Source organism: Protopterus annectens, chromosome 2.part0, assembly GCF_019279795.1.
Source record: "Protopterus annectens isolate FY-2018-M chromosome 2.part0, PAN1.0, whole genome shotgun sequence".
Lineage (NCBI taxonomy): Eukaryota > Metazoa > Chordata > Ceratodontiformes > Protopteridae > Protopterus > Protopterus annectens.
This window is the reverse complement of record NC_056728.1, coordinates 627,155,408-627,177,578: the sequence shown is the minus strand read 5'-3', so window position 1 is coordinate 627,177,578 and position 22,171 is coordinate 627,155,408. Positions and strand designations below refer to the sequence as shown.

General features: G+C 41.5%; 1 protein-coding gene across 1 annotated transcript in view; it reads left to right on the top strand.

Annotated features, from left to right (window-relative positions):
- Positions 1 to 22,171, top strand: part of UBA6 (ubiquitin like modifier activating enzyme 6) — a 2,440,735-nt gene that overhangs the window by 647,798 nt on the left and 1,770,766 nt on the right. The window lies entirely within an intron of this gene.

The window sequence follows — 22,171 nt, the reverse complement described above, 5'->3', positions numbered from 1 at the left end:
AAGCCCTCCTTTGTATTTCTTTAGCGGTATGTTTTGTGGTCAGGTTACATTTAAAAGTATGTCTCTTCTCTAGTCCATAGTCTCCTTACCAATTTTCTATCCAGTATTATCTGGAAAATCTTTACCGTTGGATAGATTTTTATGCTTCTACGATTTTGGCTAAATTTTCTTGCTCAAGTTCTTTATTTAATAATTCTGGTTTTGCCAATTTTGAGTTCTGGAGAACACTGGATTCAGAAAGTCATGTACAATTTACAGTGAGAAAATCCCTACTCCAAAACCACTGCATTATTTCTGTGACTTTTCTAGGGACACAGCATTTGGCAGCTGAGTACAGTATTTGTCAAGCTTCAGTAAATGGACCTTGAGAAAGAGAGAGCAATACCACTATAATAAGTTGATTTTAAAAGGATTAGTACTAAGAGACATATACAATATAGGGAAACTTCTCAATCAGCATCCTCTGAGTTTCAGCAGTGCAGGAATAAATTTAGAAGTAAAACAAGCTGCATTAGCTCCCATTCCAGATCTCTTTCTGTGAAAAAAAAAAACTAGAAGGGAGCATAGAGAAGATGTCAGGTGTCTTCTGTGGTGATTTCTGATATTGAACCAGCTGTCCTTATTAAGGATACAGTCTCAGCCTTCCAAAGCACATACAGTAGATGCCTTTCATCTCCTCATGTCAGTATTGAGCTAATCAGGCTATCTTCCTACCGACTCCTGTCCTGTAGATCTGTTTGATGTCTTCCAATCAATGTGTTAAGTCTGGACATCAGATATTCCAGAACGATGAAGTCTTTGTTGCAGTTCTAGACGGAGATGGACTTAATTCCATCTCCTCTTCCCCTCTGCTTTCTGGGTGGTGTGGATTCCAATATACATACCCATGTTGTGGCACTGGTTATGCTAGAAACTGGTAGCCTTCAGTAGCTATTTGCGTTAATGGATGCTTTGGCATGGTTTGAATCCTTTGCAGCTGCCATGTAGGTCTTTGTATTTGGCATTTGTCTCACCTTTGGTACATCTGTCCTGACACTGATATTGTTATGCCAATTGTTCCTTTCATCTTCATCTTTGTAGTTGGCCACTTAAGGCCAGTGTCAGCACCAGCTCCTTTGGTGCAACCTCTGCCATTAATGTCTTTGTGACTTTAGAGCTTAGAGCCTTAACACCAGGATTAGTGTCTGGTGCTCCAGCTCCCGGCATTGGGTCCTTTGCCCTGGTCAGTGCCAGGCCTTTGACACTAATGCCCTCTGCTGACAAGTTGTCATGAGTTGACTCTGATGCAGAAATTGCATCCCTTGATACAAAAGCATCACTGTAGTATGGCTACTGCCCCAGTTTCCACCCTTATTTTTTTTGCTTTGAGTATGCAGCCTCGGGATGCTCTGAGATCAGAGGAGTGGAAAGCTTCTGGAGACCTCACAGTTACAGATATGCTTCTCCTAATGATTCCTTGTACTCTGATTTACATTCAAGAATCCTGAGTGAGTCCGTATGCGAGAGGAAGCATCTTGTCTGTGTTTCCTGTGCCAGGTAGTGACAACAAGGTTGAAAGTGATTGCATGTCATCCCATTGAGTCCATATTTGGGGAAGCTCTCAAACTCAGATGAAAAAATGGATGTTCTCCATTGCATTCCCCTTCTTTCCAGAGAAGTTCTTGAGATGGCTTTCTTCTCTCCCATTACAAATTTCTTGGTAGTACCAAAAGAGGGCTGGATTAATTCCTTGGTCACCTGAGAGACGTGGAAAGAGACCAATGTGATGGTCTTTATTCCAGGAGGACCAGACTGAACTCCCCAACCACATCCAGATTGGGGATCTCTTTTGAAGATGTCTGTGGTTTCTGTCACTGATGTTGCAGTCCTTAAGAAGGAAACAGGTCTTCAAAGCCCTGAGATCCACCTGTCAACAAGGAATCCAGGTATCTGGACCAGTATGTTAAGCCTGTTTGTGTCCAACACATTTGCGCTTAGGATACTCCATTATCTGTACCGTTTGATGAGGTTCCAATGAGATCTTGCAGGTGAATATAAGAAGTCACTGCTGCAGTTATCCTTGGATCAGGAAAGAAACGAGAGAAAACTGGCTTCCCAGGCAGCAGCCATACTTTTGATCTCCAGCCTACCTATACATTTTGTGCCAAGTGCTGCAAGATGGCTCAGCTAGAGAAGCAGGCACCTGCATTATGGTTTATCATCAGGCTTGGCACTTATTGACAGATTTCATTGAGACTTTCAAAGCATCCTTTTTAAATTCCAGCTTCAGTGGCTGTAAACTTTTCAGGCTACCTGTCAGAGACAGGCTCCCATAAAGTTAATAGCATGGCATGATTCTTGCTGCTGTAAGGGTGTACTTGCCGTCATCACAGAGAACTTTTGCTTAGAACCAAAGTTGTCCTAAGTAAATGTGGTTCAAGTGTTGCTCTTAGTTGCAGCAGAACCAGCATTGTAGTGTGGGCCAGTGTTGACTGTGTCTCCTTCAGAATGGATCACTGCCCAGTTGTAGAAGCATTTGGCAGAGGAATGGGTTTTGAGACTACCCATCTGCTGGGCATTTCCAGCAGAACTTAGTGTACTTACTTGTTTGTTTGAATTTAACTGGGGTAGAGCAATTGACAAATTTCATTTTCAGTCTGGAGAAAATCAAGAGATAGACAAACAAAATGACAATGGATTGAGAGATGAGCAAGACAGCAGTATACTGAAACACAAAATGTAGCAGGAGGGAAAACAGTTTATTGTTGTACACAGTTTATACAAAGCAATTATATGCTATATGTACCTATATCTATATCTATCTATATATATATATATATATATATATATATATATATATATATATATATATATATATATATATATATATATATATATATATATATATATATATGTATATATATATGTATATATGTATAGGCAAACAAAGTTGCTTTAAGTAAGCTGTATGTCAAGTGAGGTAGTTTAGAGGTAGTCTACAGTGGGTATGAAGGTAATAAAAGCCTATGAGGAAATTAGGGGGTGTGTCCAGAAGAGGTATAGGGCTTATAACCAGTTTGTATGGTGGAATCTCTGAAGACTTTTCTGATTGTCTCTTTCTGGGGGCATTCAGAGGTCACTTGTCAGTACACTTTTTTTATTGCCCACAAAAACTCATTCCACAAGATCTGTGGCAACCTCCAGTGCCTTCAAGAATTCTGCCATAGATGAAATCTGTACAGCAGCAGAAGCATGGTCTACCTTACACATCTTTTCCACACACTAGAAGTTGGACATCACCTCCAGAACCAGAGTCTGTTTTAGAGCTTCGGTTTTGAAAAGTGTCCCGTCATGATTTCACCTGAGATATCAGGCTGCTTAGGATTCTGTGCCAGCAGTTGGATCGGATAGAAGGATATAACAGGATTTGGAAGTTGTCATACCATGCTGCTGGATCCTTTTAATCTAGCAACATCCAGTGCAACATCCCACCCTCATTCCCTTTCCAAATTGGCATTTGTCTTGTGGGAACCTACAGTGTAGTTTAAATTACATATCGGCATATTTCACAATTGCTCCTAGTATGATTAGACAGTAGGCCAGCTAACATGGTCTGAGGAGAAGAAGAACACAGGGGAGTTATGGGAAAAGTTCTGAAGGAACTTGAGGCTTGAAGCACTAGCTAATAAACCCTATTCATCCAACAAACAGCTGGGCACCCAACAGCTGTGTTTGACATGTTTAAATGAAAATAATCCAGCATTTTTGTAAGAAATAACTTTTGTTTATTTATGATATGATAAATTTGTTTAGGCTGATGATAATGTGTATCAAATTTGTGTGCTTGTGCAACAATTTTATCTTTATCAGTTTTCATGGGACATGCCCAGTAGGTCAATCTGTGGTCATTAGGGTTTGGAATTTCTTGATGGGAATGTGGAGGTAATGTGTGTCGAGTGAAATGTTTTTAAAAGTTCTGTGTTATACATTTGCTATGCTTACTCAGTTGTCCTGCACCCTGTGGTGGCAAGATGTTCTAACAGAGTTTACATGCTCACCATAGAAATTGATACTTCGGTATCATTTGCAAAAGATAATTCAGCCCCTGGAGATGTCTGCCCACCTGGCCTGATTTTCACAGAGTTAGATACCCATGGCAGGCTGCTTTCCACCCTACACTAGAGATGACAGGAGGAGAGCAACTTGGAACACCTTCAGTTTTTTTTTCCATATTTGACTGATCAGTAGACAGTTCATATTTTATTGATAGATAGCAAAGCTGGTGCACTGCACTGTACAGCACTGTAGTTTATGCCTGAGCATGTTTTTAGAGTTTTGAGATTGAAGATGATGTTGATAAAAATCTGATTAACAGATTCTTAACTGAGAGCATCATTTTGTTGTCCTTATTTTTGAGTAAAAGACCTACAGAAGTAAAGCTAAACCTTTTTTGGGGCTTATTTAGAACACATGAAGCTCTCTACTTAAAGCAAAGGAACACCTGCCTCCTTTGTCTTTGATGTGAGCATTTTAATCTGAGGGCAAAGGAAACTAAAAAAAAAAAAAAAAAAACACTGAATCACTGCTATAGGAAGATGGTCTTTAGAAAAGTAGCAGAGTGCATGAGGCTATAGAGAATCCCCCTCCCCATCATGCCTTCAGAGACCACTGAAGGTCCAAGCGTAGAGGAGGTACTGTCTGGTAAGGCCCCTAGCTACAACATCTATTTCAGATATGCTGCCATTTCTAGAAGCTCCATTTAAAGGCTGACACTGGGATTGCAGTAATTATTCTTGCAGGTGATATCAGTAACTGTAGCTGTGTTCCAGTCAGATGTTAGTCCGCAGGCATCCAGTGTTAGCCGTGTAGAACAGAGCATGTGTTCATAGGTAGGTACTAGGCTATCGACCCAAGGGCCTACGTAAGCCTAGCCAGCAAGGTACCATAGCTTACGCCACCCAAGAAAGTTATACCTTTAAGAAGCATTTCCAGATGTAGGCACGTGCATATAAATAGCGAGCGCATGCAGGCAGCAGTGCCATTTTGAGAGAACAGCCAGAGTGTTAACATGTATGAGTGTGGTAGTCAGTCTCTTTATAAGTTTATTTAAGTTTAAGTTGCAAAGCCTCATTTCTGATGTGTTTGTGTGTAATAAAGCTGCTTGAACTGAACCCACAACCGTTCATCTATTTTATCCTGACCGGACAAGTGACATGGAGCAAGAACTGGGATTGAGAGGGCAGCTTCTTCAAGCCATGAGGTGCAGATTTGAAGGTGAAGGCAGACTGAGCAGTTTGAGTGAAACAGAGCTATCAAAAAAGCCAGAAACGAACTTCAGGTAACCAAAACTTGCACAAACGATTTCTTTTGCAAAGAAAATGAAATGGAGCATTTGTAAGGCACAAAACGCATTATTAATTAAATGAGTAGCACAAAATGTATTATTAATCAAACGAAAGGCACAAAATGCATTATTAATTAAATGAAATTTTCGAAACCATGGTGTTTGTTAAAACTAGCAGAGATATTCTTATAGGGCTCAGAATTACCTCTGATTTGCATAACGAGCATGTTTAAAGTAAAACGAGCAGAAGAAAAGTATAATGAGCATAATAAGAGATTAAGGGGCATAACGAGTACAATAAAAGGGCAGAATAAGCTTAAAAAGCAAGGTAATTGCATGTTTAGTAAAACGACCATGTTTTGGGCATGAACTACTATTTCGCATGGACCGAAGCCATTCGAAGCATAATTAGAGTTGTGCGAAGTATCTCAGTGTGCAGTGTTTGCAGAGTGTGTGCTTTATTATGGTGCAGTTATTTCAAAGAATTTGCTGTGTGCAAAGTACAGTTATATTGCAAAGTGAAGTTTAAGTACAGCCATTTCAAAAAGTTTGTTGTGCTGTGTACATTTATTCACAGAGTGCCATCATTTCAAAATGTTTCTTACACTGTAGTGTTATTTTGCAAAGTACGGCCATTTTGAAGAGTTTTGTGCTTTGTACAGTTTATTTGCAAAGTGCATTCATTTCAAAGTGTTTTTTACTAAAAACTTCTGCTTGTGTACAGTTTATTTGCAAAGTACAGTTGTTTCAAAGTATTTCTTACACTGATAAGGAGTGATTTCGCAAAGTACAGTGATTTTAAAGTGTTCTTGTGTTACGGAGACTTATTTGGCAAAGTGCAGTTATTTCAGAGAGTCTGTTGTGCTGTTGGGCATTATTGCAAGTTCTGACATAAAGTTCTCATATTTATGTGTGTATGTTCATACATAATTCCAAGCAACTTCATTACTGTGTGTTGATATGGCAGAGGCATTTCGCAGACCCACTCCACTTGTGTTTGATCATAATATAGCACTGAATTGGAGAGTATTTGAACAGGAATACGATATTTTCATACAAGCAACTTTTTCTGACAAAGATGCACGTACAAGGGCATTTATTTTGCTTAACCTAGCTGGGTCAGAGGCCATTGAAAGAGAGCGTTCATTTGTGTATTCATCAGCAGTATTTTCAAGAGAGGGGGAAAAATGCCATATTGTTGTACCGGCTGAATCAAGAGATGTGACCCTAAGTGCATGAAACATAAATTTAGAGAAATGTGCAACCTCCAGACAAATGTTACGTTAGAGAGGCACCTATTTTATACAAGAGACCAAAAGCCAGGTGAAACTTTTGCAGCTTATATCACTGATTTGAGAAATAAGGTTAAAACTTGCAGATTTGGTGATTTGAAAGATGAGTTAGTAGAGGACAGGCTTGTGTGTGGTGTTAATAATGTTGCAGTGAGAGAGATTTTGCTTCAAGGCAGAGAGTTAACATTGAGCAAAGGTATAGAGATTTGTCAAATCCATGAGGTCACAGAAAGGCACACAAGTATGCTTATAAGTGACAAGAGATTATTTTCAGCAACTTGCTCTTGAGCAAGCATAGACAGCATGCGGCACATGGCAAGCAGAAACAGGGCTAAGCACATGGCAGCTGCAACCCCTGCGGGATTCCCTGGGAGGACCTGCAACTTTCTAGCAAGTTCCAAGAATAGTTCAGCAAAATGGACATGCTCAGTGCAGCATAAGGGTGAGTCAGCAAAACCCAAGTCAAGTTTTATTGTTAACTGTCGTAATTGTGGTGCCAACCATGTGTCTAAAAGAGAGAAGTGCTTAACATTTGGTCAGTCATGCCACAAATGTAAAAATTGGAACTACTTTCAAAAGTTTTGTAAATCAGGCAAGCCTCATTCAGCTATTAAGAAAGGTTACTCAAAGAAGCAAGCTAATCATGTAGAGAGCTTCAACCCTGCTTTCTATGTAGATGGTGTGAAAAGGTCAGTGAAAAGGTTAATGCAGTAGATTTGTTGGCAAAGAATGAAGTATTTTGTACTGTTCTGATCAATGGTAAGCCCATGGGGCTCAAAAGTAGACACTGGTTCAAAGTGTAATGTTATGTCAGCAGAAACATTTGCTAGAGTGAGAGCTGGTGAGCAACTTAATTTGGCCAGTTGTGCGAAGCTTGTTGCTTATGGAGGTGAAGAGATTCAAACCAAAGGCTCAGTAGTAATTTCATGCTATTTGGGTGGGAACCATTGCAGCTTGCAATTTTATGTAGTCAGAAGACCTGTGCGGTCATTGTTAGGTCTCAGAGACAGTTTAAGATTGAAACTGCTTTCTTTTACCCAAGAAGTCCATCATGTGAGCATATGTCCCAGTTCCAGCTTCACTGATGCTATCTTGTCAGAGTATGCTGATGTTTTCAATTGCAAGTTAGCTAAACTTCCAGTTGTGTACTCAATAAAAGTAGACCCAGAGGTCAGTCCACTGGTCAGACCAGCAAGGTGAGTTTCCAGTAGCTATGTGGGACAAAGTCAAGGTCCAATTACACAAGATGGTGCAGCAAGGTGTGATTTGTCCAGTCACAGAAATAACTGAGTGGATGTCTTCCATGGTAGCTGCTCATAAGAAAAATTCAGATGAAATCAGAATATGCATTGACCCAAGAGACTTGAACAAGGCATTAAAGAGACCTCATCATCCTACGTACAGTCGAGGAGATTGCCACCCTTATGCCTAATGACACTGTTTTTTTCGGTCTTAAATGCAGAGAGTTCATTTTGGCAAGTAATGCTTGATCGCAAATCTTCACTACTAACTCCATTACACCATTTGGTAGATGCAGATTCCTCAGAATGCCTTTTGGAATAAATTCTGCCAGTGAAATCTTTCAGCGTGCAATGGAGCAAATTTTTTTGAGCTGTCCGTGTGCTATAATCGTGGATGATTTACTGGTTGGAGGCAGTGGTGAAGCAGAACATGTCAAAAACCTCAGGAAACTTCTGGCAGAGCGTGTGAAGTGAATCTAAAGCTCAATCCTTTGAAATTTAAATTCAGACTACCAGAAGTTACTTATGTAGATCATTCATTTACCAGTACAGGCATATGACCAGACATTTCCAAACAAGCAGCCATTCTTGAGATGCCGGCTCCAGACAATACCCAAGCTTTACAGCATTTCTTTGGTATGGTTATCTATTTGGGTAACTTCATCTCTGACTTTAGTGAATTATCAGTGCCTTTAAGAGAGCCAACACGCAAAAATGTTGCCCGGTCATGGTTAGAACAACACCAGAGAGCATTTGATAACCTCATGCAGCAAATTGCCAGCCCACCTATACTATGATGTCCACAAATCAGTAGTTTCCTGTGATGCTTCAAAGTTCGGCCTTGATGACTGTTATCTAGAACTATTACCCCAGCTGAGATACAGTATGCTCAAATTGAGGCAGAACTTTTGGCAATTGTGTTTGCATGTTCGACGTTCCATGGTTGTATTTATGTTGAGCTATCCAAATTGAAACTGATCATTTACCTCTAGTCACTATTTTAAAGAAGCCTAGGCGTATTACCCCAGCAAGACTACAAAGAATGATGGTCAGATTAGAAAAGTATCATTTCAAAATGGTCTATACAAAAGGGAAACTTATTTGGCTGATACCTTATTCAAATCTCCCAGAAATACCACAGAACAGCTTGATGTAGAGAATTTTGACTTTGTCATGAAAGTGCGCAATTTTTCTACCACGAGACTTGTGCTAAGAGCTCATACAAAGACTGATATAGTTTTGCAGGAGCTCAACCACTACATCAATGTTGGATGGCCGTCAAAGCAATCCTGTATACTGCCAGATGTACAACCTTATTTTCTGTACAGAGATGAGATGCTGATGGAAGATGGTATAATTTTCAAAGGTCACAAAGTTATTGTTCCTACTTCCTTACAACATGAATACATTCAGATTTTGCATCGTGGCCACCCAGGTTCCGATTCTACCAAAAGATGGATGAGAGGACTAGTATTTTGGCTTTCTTTATCAAAAGACATTAATAAAGTGCTTTCTTTTTGTTCAGTATGCAACAGTACTAAACCACATTTGCAAAAAGTGCCACTTCATCTAAGCCAGATTCCTGAACTACCTTGGTTAACAGTAGCCACTGACATATTTGAGTGGGACAGTCAACATTACTTAATGTTAGTAGACTCTTATTCGAACTGGTTTGAGAACGATCAGCTACGTAACCTAACATCCAGTACTGTTATTACTAAGATGAAACGTCATTTCTCAGTCCATGGTAGTCCACACAAAGTTATTTCTGACAACGGTACCCAGTATACCAGTCAATTGTTTCAAAGATTTGCAAAAGAGTGGGACTTTATCCCTGTTTCTAATAGTCCAGAATACCCACAAACGGCCTTGCTGAACATGCAGTACAGAGTGCAAAGCAATTACTAGAGAGGTCAGTGTGTGACAGTAGCAATATTTTGTTGAATTTACTTAATCTCAGAAATATACCTCTTGACAACCTACTTGGCTCCCCTGCTCAGAGACTTCTATCTAGGCAAACCAGAACAACCTTGCCTGTCAGTTCTGATTTGTTAGTGCCTAATGCTAAAAAAAGAGGAATCAAAGCCCAACTTTTTAAGAAGCATAAAACAAGCAGATTTTTTCATCTGTTAAAAGGAGGACAGATAGTGAGGATGAAAATGACGAAAGGCTTTGATCGAATTGGTCAAGTGAGAGGTATATGTGCCGAGCCGAAATCCTAGTTAGTGGAATCTGAGGGTATAGAATACAGGAGAAACCGCAGGCATTTTCTTCCTGTGTCAGAAACGATATTGCAGCATCGTACCTGTAATACAGACTCTAGATCCCAGAGCAACCCTGACAATGTTCATACCGAAGAACATGTTTCAATGTCCATTCCCATTCCTGATGATGTCCCAGTTGTCCCCAAAGTTGAATATTCCTTGAAGACCGCCCCCATTGCTAGATTCAGTTCTGACTTTTATTTTACACAATCGGGTCATATTTCTAGACCTAGTGTGAAATGCACAGCAGCCTGGAAATAATTGTTTTGTGTGTCTGATTTTGTATAATTGCATGTCAAAGATCATTTCTGTATAATTGCATGTCATTGAGTACTGTCATTTGATGTATGATCTATTTCTCAAAGAGGGAGGATGTATAACCGAGCATATGTATGTTGTACCATACCTTGCATCTCAGAATTGCATTCAGTTTTTTGATGTGGTACAGATGAAGAAGAAATCTCTCTATTCAGAGCTGCTTCTCCGATGAGTCCTCCAGCATTTTGTGGGAGCAGTTCAACTGGGAGTCAGAGGAGAGGTCCAGTTGTTACAGAAGGTGCCTGGAATTGCTTGTGTTGATGAATGCAGCCCCTTGCCATTCCTTAAGTCTTCCATGCTTTTAAGGATATGTTTGAAACGCACCCTTAGAACTGGTGCTCATTTCTTATTATGGATCTAGCTGTTATCACATTGGATGCACTGAGGGAATCTGTATTGACCCCTGTCAGTAATTCTTTTTCAAATACCTAGCAGGGTGCTAATGAAAGTGTGTATACACCAGGCACTTTGATACCCAGTTAGTTACAAAACCCGTGTTACATTGCCAGAGAGATAGATTAAAACTTCCTGAAATCTGATGGTTTATGGCTTTTTACAAGATAATTTTCTAATGCCTGTCTTAAAAAGATATTAGAGCAGAATAAAACATGGTTTATTTTGAAATGTTCCTTGCTAGACTAGGTAGTGAAATTATTTGGAAGTGTCCTGGAAAATGTAAGCATTGTTATCTGTTTCAACAGTGGATGTTGGGAGCAAGTGTGTTAAAGTGTTTAGGTTTAATTATAATTGTCTGTTTTGTATTCTATGTCATTGTTTTTGATTGGTTATCTCTTAACTGTTTAGTTAGGATCAGATGTGTGATGATGGACCTATGTAGACATTCTTGCTGTAACTACATTTTGCATTTTCTGAAGACTGTGTCATCTATGCTACAGACAACTATGAAGTAGTATGTTTGAATTGGAGTCAGAGTCCAGTTTGATTAATTGCATGATGGTACAATAATTTTTGTGTCACAGCAACCGTGATGTCAAAAATATATAAAAACAAATAGAAGAGGTGGTGGAATATATTTTGGATGCATCTTTAAGATAGTGGTTGTCTTAACTAATTCAAACAAGTTTCAGGAAGGGAAGACACACCTTCAAATAGGGCTGTGGTCCTGTAGATGCATCTGCCATTACAGCTGTCTGTGGTATAGTAATTAGGAGGCATGTTGCAGTAATAACTTCTTGAGATTTCATGCTGTGGAAGTCGTTGGGTGACCCAATTACTTGGAGACTTTTTCCTCTTCCTAATGGGCATGTTAACACCCTTCCCTCCATCTTCTGGATGGCTGGGTATGAGAGTCATCAGACTGCACCATTTTCCGAGTTCTTTCTTGTTGTCAGTGCCTGATACAGAGCCAGTCTGTCATCAGTCAGTCCGAAGCCAGAGTTACAACCGAGATCCAGATTAGTACCTCTTTGGAGAACTATTTTTCTTATTCCCTTTATACTACATGGTAAGATGTTGATTGGTTATGACTGATACTTGCTTGGAGTGTGGAAAATAAATCCCTCATGTGGACTTTAACAGTGTCTTTTTTTGCCTTGGACTGGAACATGTCATGCCCAGGTGTTCCCCAGTGTGCCTGTTTTTTTTATTCTAGAGCCATTAAGTGTAGGGAGGAATCCCTAGAAAAATATTTAGGAAAGGAAAGGGACTGCCAGGGGCCCATGTGCTAAGTGAGATAGAGCTTCCACATCACAAAAAGAAGCATCCAAAGCATGTTAGGGTCACATACGACAGCCAGTTAGTGTAATCCAGTCCACCTAGGCTCATGATTGTTGGAAACGCACCTTTGCAGTTCTCTTCACTGACAGAACTTGCGACCAACACCTCTACTGAAACCCTTTTAGGTAGGTTCATAGATGAGTGCTAGGCTAACGGCCCTGGAGCCAATGCAAGCCTAGTTCAATCGTGTTCAAAGTCATCTGGCTTACCAGACATTAGTTCCCTGTGCCCCTATCTAGCAATGCAATTGAAGTGATCTCTGGGGTGAATTTCCTATTTCCCATCCACTCAAGATCTCTCTTGAAGAGGGCCAGTGAGGTGCTTTGCTTGACGTGAATGGGGAGTTTATTCCAAAGTATTGGAAGTCTCTTGGTAGGGAACCTACCTCTCCAGCAGCTTCTGTTTAATATGGTGATAAGGTTGAGGTCTTTGGAGCGAGTAGCACAGAGGGATTGGGATTTTTTCAGATGAAGCATGTCTAGCAAAACTGGGTCAGACGTGGCTCTGTATGTCAAGCAGAGGTCTCCTCTAAGTAGGCAATATAAGACTGAGTAAAGTTTAAGTTGCATAAGGCACATGTTTGTCCTAAGATCCTCTTAGTGAGGAACTTCTGTGGCCTCTCCAGTTGTTGTAGATGTCAAGTAAGGTGCATGCCAAATGGGGCATTGTACTCTATAATGGGTCTGATGAGGGACGAGTGGAGAGAGATAATGACTTGTTTTTTCCTGGATGAGAAACCTTTTGTGATGAGATGTGCCATGTAGAAGGACTTCCTAACTACAGTGGCGATGTGGTTGTCGAAGGAGAGGTTGCTATGCACCTGTGTCCATAGATCCCTTATAACACTTTCAGAGTTAAGTGGGTTCCCTTCGATATGGTAGTTTGTGGGCACTGTGTTCTTCCCGAATGGAATGACTATGCATTTTTTGGCATTGAGCCCAAGGCCATGGTTTTGGCACCAGTCGTTTGTTTCCGTTAGGCCTTTTTGTAGGATGTCCACATCAGCTTGAGAATCAATAATAGCTCCCAGTTTGCCGTCATCCTCAAATTTGGTTAACCAGAGTCCCTTGGTGTTGGCTTGAACTTCAGAGAAGTAGATACCAAACAGGAGAGGACCCAGAACCGATCCTTGTGGGACTCCACTTGTAACTGCCTCATAGTCAGATTTAGAGTCAGCTACTTTCACCATGTGGGTTTTGTCAGTGAGCCAGTTGGCAACTCATCTAGTGATGTAAGGGTTAATGCCCAGATTTGTGAGCCTATCACTGATTCTAGAGTGTGGGATGGTGTCAAAGGCTTTGGCTAGATCGAGGTAGGCTGTGTGAACAGCTTTTCCTTCATCCATCACTCTGGTGACACCTTTGAAGAAGTCTATCAGATTGAGCAGACATGATCTGCCTTTCACAAACCCAAACTGCATGGGATCCAGGGTTTGAAGGTTCCCTATATCCTTATTTACAAGATCCATAATAATACATTCCATAGCCTTACAGATCAGGCTCGTCAAGCTGATGGGGCGGTAGTTCCCAGGGTCAGTAGTCGCACCCCCTTTGTGGAGTGGGATGACTGTAGCAGTGCGCCATTCACTGGGAACAAAGCCAGAACTGAGGCTGTAGTTGAACAGGGCACTCAAGTATGGTGCCAGTTCTTTTTGTAAATTGTGTAGGACACAACCCTGTATATTATCTGGTCCCATGGAAGCTGTATTCTTAGGTTTGGTCACTGAGATTTCTACTTGTACAGTCGTGATAATAGGGATTTGGTATTCCTCAGGTATGTGGCTGGGCCCTTTGGGGGAGGTGAGGGGGGAGTAAAGTTTGTACTAAATCTGTCTGCCAAGATATTGGCAATATCAGTTGGTTCAGTATAAGTTGTGCCGTTGTGCTGTAGCTCCGAGCAAATCTGCGTATTATTATGCAGATTCGTGACATAACTAAAGAAAGCCTTATGGTTGTCCTTAGTATCTATAGCAGTTTTGCTTTTTTAACTAGCTTTGGTGGATTTGATGAGGAATCTCAGTTTTTTTACTGAGATTTCCAAGGGAATTTTTCCAGTCATCGAACTTTGCCCTTTTCTGCAGCAGTTTTTTCCTTCTGTTGTAGAGTTTGTTAATGGCAGGGGTCCACCAGATTGGCTTCCTTTTTTTAGAGGCGAAAGTCTTGGTTCTGTTTGGTATGGCCCTATCTATGCAATTGTGTAAGTGCTCATACAGTGCCTTGATGTATGATTCAGCAGCCATACTCCCATTCCCCATTTCTATGGATGATGTAAAGCTTGCTACTTCTGTCCTTAGATGCTCAAAATTAGCTTTGGAGAAGTTTTTCACTGTGGTTCCTTTTTTGGGGGTGCGGCGGGATTTCAATGTCAGTGGTGATTAACTTTGTGGCCGGATCTAACCAGGGAGGGGTTTATCATAGGAGTAGAGCAGCGGTCCCCCATGTTTGTAATGACTAGGTCAAGAATGTTATTTTGCCTAGTGGGAGTGAGAATGTGTTGGTCCAAGGCAATTGAGTTGATGAATTCCAGGAAACGTTGGGCAAAAGAGTCCAATATGCCGTTGGTCCCCTCAACTTCCTCATGGGGCCAAAGAACTTGGTTCTGAGATTGCTGTGCGTGTCCGAGCTTACAACGTTTGTTCCAAGACTGCTGAGTGGGAGAAGGAAATTTCCCATCTGAGAGAGAGAACTTCATGTCTACCTGCTACTTGGGCCGAGTACATCTGATGCTACATCCAAAGCCAGGTCCAGGACCAAACCCAAGAAGACTGTAATCCAGCTTACCTCAGCCTATGCCTTTTGGGTCTCAGTCTCATCAAAATGCAACTGAAATTTTCTGACCTGGCAGTGGCACCTTTGCAGTAAATGGACTACAGCTAAATAATTTCAGCAAAAAAGGCTTTAAAAATACACCGTTGTAGAAGGGGAAGAGTCCAGTGCAGGCAGATGGGCAGAAGCAGATGCAGTGGCCTTTCCACACTGTCAAGACAGTTTCTATCAGTACTGGTTTAATAGTAACTCCTTTCCTACCTGAACTCTTTTCTGCCTCCCCTTCTGCATTGAGGGAGACTTAACTTTTTGCAGACATTCATGGTTCAGTCTGACCGTAGACACCAGGGCAGGGAAGCTGGGTTATGTCAGGCTACAAGATAGAATTCAAAAGCTACCAGCCTTTCATGGGAATTCTTAATTCCCTCTCCCCTCAAAAAAAAAAAAAAAAAAGCATCTCCCTGGAGCAGCCTGTCTTTGAGGTGGTGAAGTGTGTTTTCTGCTCTAGCAGGATGGACAGATCCCTACCCCCTTGGATCTTCCTGTGGATCCCAGATGTTTCTTCTCCTTGAGCCACATCATTCTACGCCACAGGGATTGCCAGCTCAAAGTCTCCTGGCCACCCAGCCAGGTGTTACAATCTTTTCCGATACTTCATTGGAGCATCCCACCAAGGAAGTCCTTAAGAAGTGCAAGAGGAGGCACTTGGACTCCACTCAGGAATCAGAGGATACTGATTTTGATGGAAGCCCCCAAGATCACCACCTGAAGATGTTTCATTTGGGAACATCCTTGAGATCCTTAAGTAGAGAGATGGTTGGTCCTGAAATAATCCTTTACCAGAGGAATCAGTATTCCTGGAAGCCTTTGGAGGTGGCCTGTCAACCGCCTCGGTTACTCCACCCACCGATGAGCTCATTGACTTAATCTCTATGTGGGCATAAATGGAGCCTGACTCAATTGTGTCAGTCCCCATGAGATCGGATTCTGACTCCACCTGTAGGCAGGGAGGTCTGGAGTAAGGGGGTGCCCGTCGATGCTATGATCATGGCAGTGGCCACCAAAAAGGAACTTGCTGAGCAAAGTTCCTGTGTCCATCTCCCTAACAGGGAGTCTAGGGCATTGGACAGATTTGAGAACTGTGTGTTTGTTTCGGTGACCTTTGCCCTTAGGTCATTGAACTACTTGGCACATTTTATGAGACTACAAAGGGACTTGATCAAGGAACTTTCAAAATCCTTTTCAGGGACCAGTACTGCTGAGGCACATTCTTCTGTGGCCTCTCATTTGGTGACCTGTCTATCTATTTCAAATTCGTCTTTGAGGCTCATCTTACTTTGCAGCTGAAGGTGCCTCAAGGGTGGCGTGTTGAGGAATTTCCATGAAGAGTCATGCTTGGATACTTTTGTGCGAGTTTGCAGAGCCTTTCAAGTCATAGTTCATTAATGCACCCTTTGACGGCAGTTCATTGTTTGACCCAGAAGTGAAAGAGAGACTCTCCAGGTGTGAAAAAGATGGAAAAAAATCTCTGTGGTGGACATAATTTTCGATGCCTCAAAGATCTTTTTCTAGGAATCAATGAGGTGGTCAGAAAATGTGATTCAGGAAGTCCCAGGGTCCTTTCCAAGATCCACATGGCGATAGTTCCCCAGGGGCAGAGGCGGGAACTCAAATGGACAGCAATGCCCACTCAGCAGAAGAGGCCTGCAGATCCAAGAGTGCAGAGATTCTTTCTCCGAAAGACTTTATCAGCGTTCCTGAAAGGAGGCCTGATTGTCCTCCTCTAGAGGCAATTGGGGGTCAATTATCCCTGCAGAAGAGAGCCTGGCTAAACTTGGGTGCAGAGGATTATTTCCAGAGGTTATATAATTCCATTTTCCCTCTCACCTCCATCTGTATGCAGATTTCCTTATGTTCCACCCAGTCAGAGGAAAGCAGCAGTACTAGAAATACTAAAGCTGCTAGAAAAAGATAGTAATCCAAGAGGTCCCACCAGACCAGATAGTCTGGAATTTGCTCAAGATTCTTTTTAGTGCCAAAGAAAATGGGGAACTGGAGACCAATTTTGGATCTCAGCGACTTGAGCAAGTCAGTTTGATGCACGTAATTTCGGATGGTCACGATTCAGTCCCTTCTGCCCTTTTTGGGCAAGGATGACTGAATATGCTTGATAGACCTTCAGGATGCATACTATCTCATACAAATGAACAGACAATCCAGAAGGTATTTATGCTTCCAGTTGGGAGCCAGTCATTTTTAGTTCAGAGCACTGCTCTTTGGCCTTGCCAAAGTCTCCGGGGTGTTCATCAAATGCATGACAGTGGTAGCAGCTCACTTTAGACTGCAAGGATTCTAAGTGTTTCCATACTTAGATGACTGGCTCATTACCGCCCTGGCCAAGCATTTACTAATATGAGCAAGAGTTCAGGTACTCCAGACTTGTCCTCATCTGGGGATAACCATAAATTGCAACAAGTCTCAGTTACAACAGAGTCAAACATTGGAATTCATAGGAGCAGTGTTTAACACAGTATCTGTGACAGCTTATCTTCTTCTCTCAAGAGTGCAGACCATCAGACTCCAGATCAGGAAAATAATTTGCAGTACCAGAATTTCAGCTCAGTTGATCCTTTAAGCCATTGGGGTCAGCCATAATTTTAGTTCCTCCAGCAAGATTTCATATGAAAATTCTTCAATGGATGCCAACAACACAGCGGTAGATTCTTTATCAATGCATGTCAGCCCAAATAATAATCGCTCAGGCATGCAAAAGAAACCTTTGGTGGTCGGTTTTATCAGATCAGGTTCTACAAGGCCATCCTTTCATCCTCCCTTAGATCGACGCTATAGTGACCACGAATGCTTCTCAGATTGGGGGGGGGGGCACTTTTTAGGGAAAACAGCCCAAGGCACTTGGTCCCCTAAAGAAGCCAACATGCATACCAATGTTCTGAAAATGAGAGCAGTGCTGTTAGCATTGCAGGCACTCCAAGGCTCTTTTCCCTTTCAGGACAGTTGCGATCCAAGCATCAACAAACAAGGGGGGAACCAGGTTTTACCTCTTGTGTTGAGAGGCCATCGGTGTGGCAATGGGGAATTTATTTTAAATGCTTTCTGACAGCAACAAATATTCCAGGGAAGTCCAACGTGATGGACAAACTGAGCAGGTCCATTCTTCTACTTCACGAGTGGTTTCTCAACAGAAAAGTGACAACATGATTTTCCATCAGTGGGGCCAGCCTTACTGCGATCTTTTTGCATCTCCCTTAAACAACTACAGCAGTTTCTTTGCCTTGATCCCTCCACCGGGGGAATCAACAAGGGACTCTGTACTCCAAGATGGGCCCCCAGTCTTCTGTATGCCTACCCCTCAACTCCTCTAATTCCCAAATTTGTACAGAAAGTTGCCCGGTTGAAGATCAAAGTCATCCTCAGTGCACCTTACTGGCCTTTACAGATTTGATTCCCCTTCCTTTGGTCTCATCTACTTTATCCACCTTGGATTCTGGATCTGATGCCAGACCTCTCGTCTCACCTGACAGACATGATTCATCCATATATTCATCCATATATTCATCCATATATCTCAGACCTCAAGATGACAGCATGGTTTCTCCAACTCCTTTAATAGTCTGACAACTTCATATGAAGCAGATCACCTCTATGATACTGTTCAAAAGGAGCCTGGACAGGTGGATGAGGCACTGTAAATTCTTACCGGGGATAGTGCCAAATCCCTGCTGGACATGGGCAGTCATTGCTAAATACAATCTTGGGTATTGACTAGAGTATCTGTGGTATTACATTGGGATGAAACAGCTAGGCTTGAAATTACCTTTGGGTCGATACCCTAGTAACCTCCTATGAACCGATGGCGGTCTCCCTTGTCCATCACATACTTTTATCTTCCCATAAGACTTCTACAAGAAAACTTTACAGAAGTAAAGGGAAAAGGTTAACTTTTGGGGCACAGCATTGACCCTTTCTCAGCCTCTGTACAAAGTGTTCTTGAATTTTTGGCAACCGTTTTTAATGAGGGAGGACGCTCCTCAACAGTTACAGTTCAGTTAGCAGCAATCTCTAATTTTTATTCTGGATTTGAAAATTCTTCCATGGCTTAGTCTAAGCTTTGTAAAGCCTTTTTGAGAGGCACACTCCACTATGTGATTTAAATTTGGTTTTGCAGGCTTTGATTCATTCTTAGCTTGAATTAGCAGCTAAATGTGATCTTAAATTCCTGACCTGGAAAACAGTCTTTCTAGTGGCCATTACCTCTGCTGGAAGAATTTCAGAACTTCAAGCATTATCTTCTAAACTTCCCAAACTGATTTTTCATAAGGCTGGAGTAACATTACATACCAACAGTTCTTTCCTTCCTAATGTTGTGTCTTTTAGCTTTTCCCGGTTAGGGATTGCCACAGCGGAACTCCGGTCCGCTAATGATTGGCAGTAGATTTTTCACGAACGCCGAGGTGCCAACTCGACGTTCAACCTTCAACGAAGGCATGCCCATTACACGTCTTTCGAACGCCCACCCAACCGCGGGAGGACATGCAGACTCCACACAGAAGGCACTCCCCGCACTCCAGCCGAGAATCGAACGATGTGTGTCAATAAAATATTAACCAGTCCATTAATCTGCCAGTCATCTTTCCTAAATTTGCAAACAAAGGTGAATATATGTTTCATTTATTGGATGTTTTTACTTACATAGAACAAAATATATTATTTATTTATTTATTTCCAGTTTGATTACCGGGGAAGTCCACTGGGCCGAAACGACCCGTTTTCAGTGGAGGCCCGGGGAGAAAAGCTCCAAGATGCATAATACAGTTAATATACAAGTGATACAAAAGTATAAAGGATAAAAATATACAAAAGAAGTTGCAAATTAACACATTTGGTGTCATGCTATGAGGGTTATACAGTTTCATTTGAGGAAACACTCTAATGTATAAAGTTTGGCAACAATGTATGTATGAACATGTGTAAAAGGAGAAGACAGAAAAAAAGAAATAGTGGATACACTTTATTTACACACATTTAAGCTGGGATGCTATTTACAATATTTGCAAGGCTGAGTCATGTTAGAGTAGCTATAGGAGTTGTTGAGTGCATAGAGAGATAGATGCTGTAGGAGTTGTCTGGAGGTTAGATAGACCCCAGGAGGGGTATTAGGAAGACAGATCAATTATTTGTGTCCTTTGCAGATTCTCAGTTGAAAAAGTTAGTTGCAAAGGTCACTTTAGCCTCATGGCTGACAGTTTGCATATCATTTATCTGCAACAAATTGGGTTTATCCTTACCAAAACCTCTGAGAGCTCATTCAGCTAGGTTTAAGGCAACTTCTTCAGGTGTTCCTGTCTAGGCCTTCCGTGGATGACATATATGCAACTGCAACTTGGGCCAATTCCTGAGCATTCAGCTGTGCTCAGGAATATCCGTTCCTTAGAGTCCCCTGGGAATTTAGGTAGCTGGGGACTTTGTCCCAGCAGTTGAGGATAGAATGAAAATTGTCAACATCAGATGAAGAAGTTATGTGCGTATCATAATGTTCCATCTGTGTTGTCCATTTTCATTCTTCAACTCCCCACTTGCCAACCTCAACCTTTTTTTTTTTTTTTTTTTTTTTACAATGAATTTCTGGAAGAATGAGAGATAAGGATATTGTCCTTTTTATTGAGCCCCAGATATGGCTTATTTTATCAGGATTTATTTATTAGTTCTTTCTACTTTATGTGAAACAGCAAACAAGATCTGTGGTATGTTAGGGATTGGTGCATTATGGGTAAAGGAGGGACGTGAGAGCTTTTTGGTGGACATGAACTATAGTTAATGGCTGAGTTCCATCTGAGGCTTGGATCTGAACCCAGCAGTTGAGGAAGAATGATAATGAACAGCATACATGGAACGTTATGGCAAGTACATAACTTCTTTTTTCCTAGGAACATGCCTGCCTCCACACTCGCACACTTTCTAGCAAAACTACATATAGGAAAGATACAGCAGTCCCTGGGATATCCTGTGGATACTCTACCATCTCCCTGTAAAACAAGATCTGAGGTTGTCAATCTTCATTCATTCTTGACAAATGGGACTTAGTTCTCTACCATTATGCAGCTCGCACCATGCAAAAAACTCTCAAGCTAAGACTCTATCCACAATGCCTCTCTCTCTCTCCATTACCTCAGATCGCATTTGCTGCTCTGTCAGCAAGATGCGTCAGCCATTACTCTCCAGCTAAGATAACCAATTTTACTTATTTCTAAGTCATTTCTTTATAAGATTCCTCTTATTATTGTAATTACTTTTATTGCCATTCTTCTGTCGTAACTCTGAGTGTGTGAAATTTCTCTACTCCATTACCTGTCAGTATACTTCCGTTACCATGGTTGGTAACCCCCCCCCTCCCTTTTCCTACCTGGCAAGGTAGCCCTAAATACCATTGATGGTATATTCTTTTTCTCTTTCCTTTTACCATTTTGGTATCTCTCTACCTACCATCATTGGTAGAATTTCTTATTTTCCTTATCTGTGTGTGTGTGTGTTGAGCAATTTTTTTTTTTTTTTTTTTTTTTTAATCTTGGTACCACTATGACAGAAAAAACACAAAGGGACTTAAGGGTTTAAACTGTACCAAGATTGTGGATGAAAAATGCCTAATTCAGATGGGCATCTTTGTTGTGTTTATTGGTTAGGTGCCTCTCATTTAGACCAAGACTGCGTGATTTTCCAGGCCTTTAGTAATAGGGCCTTGGTAGACAGTCGAAATAAGTTGATTTTAAAAGGAATGTTGAAATCACCCTTTGAAGAAGCCTTGTCCAATCTGACTCCTCGTCTTCCAAATCTAAACAGCCCAAAAAGAGGAGGTACTCTGTGCTGGTTTCTTTTACTGCACCAGTGGTTAAGAAATACAAGTCCTCAGTTCCATCTGTTTCTTCGGAACAGAAAAGTAAGGTACCAAAGCTATTAGAACAAGAATCTTCAGCACTAACCACTGTACCCACGGCACCATCAATGCTGGTGTCGGTACCGGCTTCTTTAGTTTCCAGCTCATTGCCAACCTCACCGTCTGCACCACAGCAGGCTTTGCCCACCCCTTCGGTGCCAAAATCTGAAATTATGTACTTTTCCAGGGCAAGGTTATTCCCCTTCCATAAACTCCTTTGTGGGTCAACTACCAACCCTTTTTTGGAAAGGCCAGCATCTCCCTCGGGGCTATCTGTTCAAT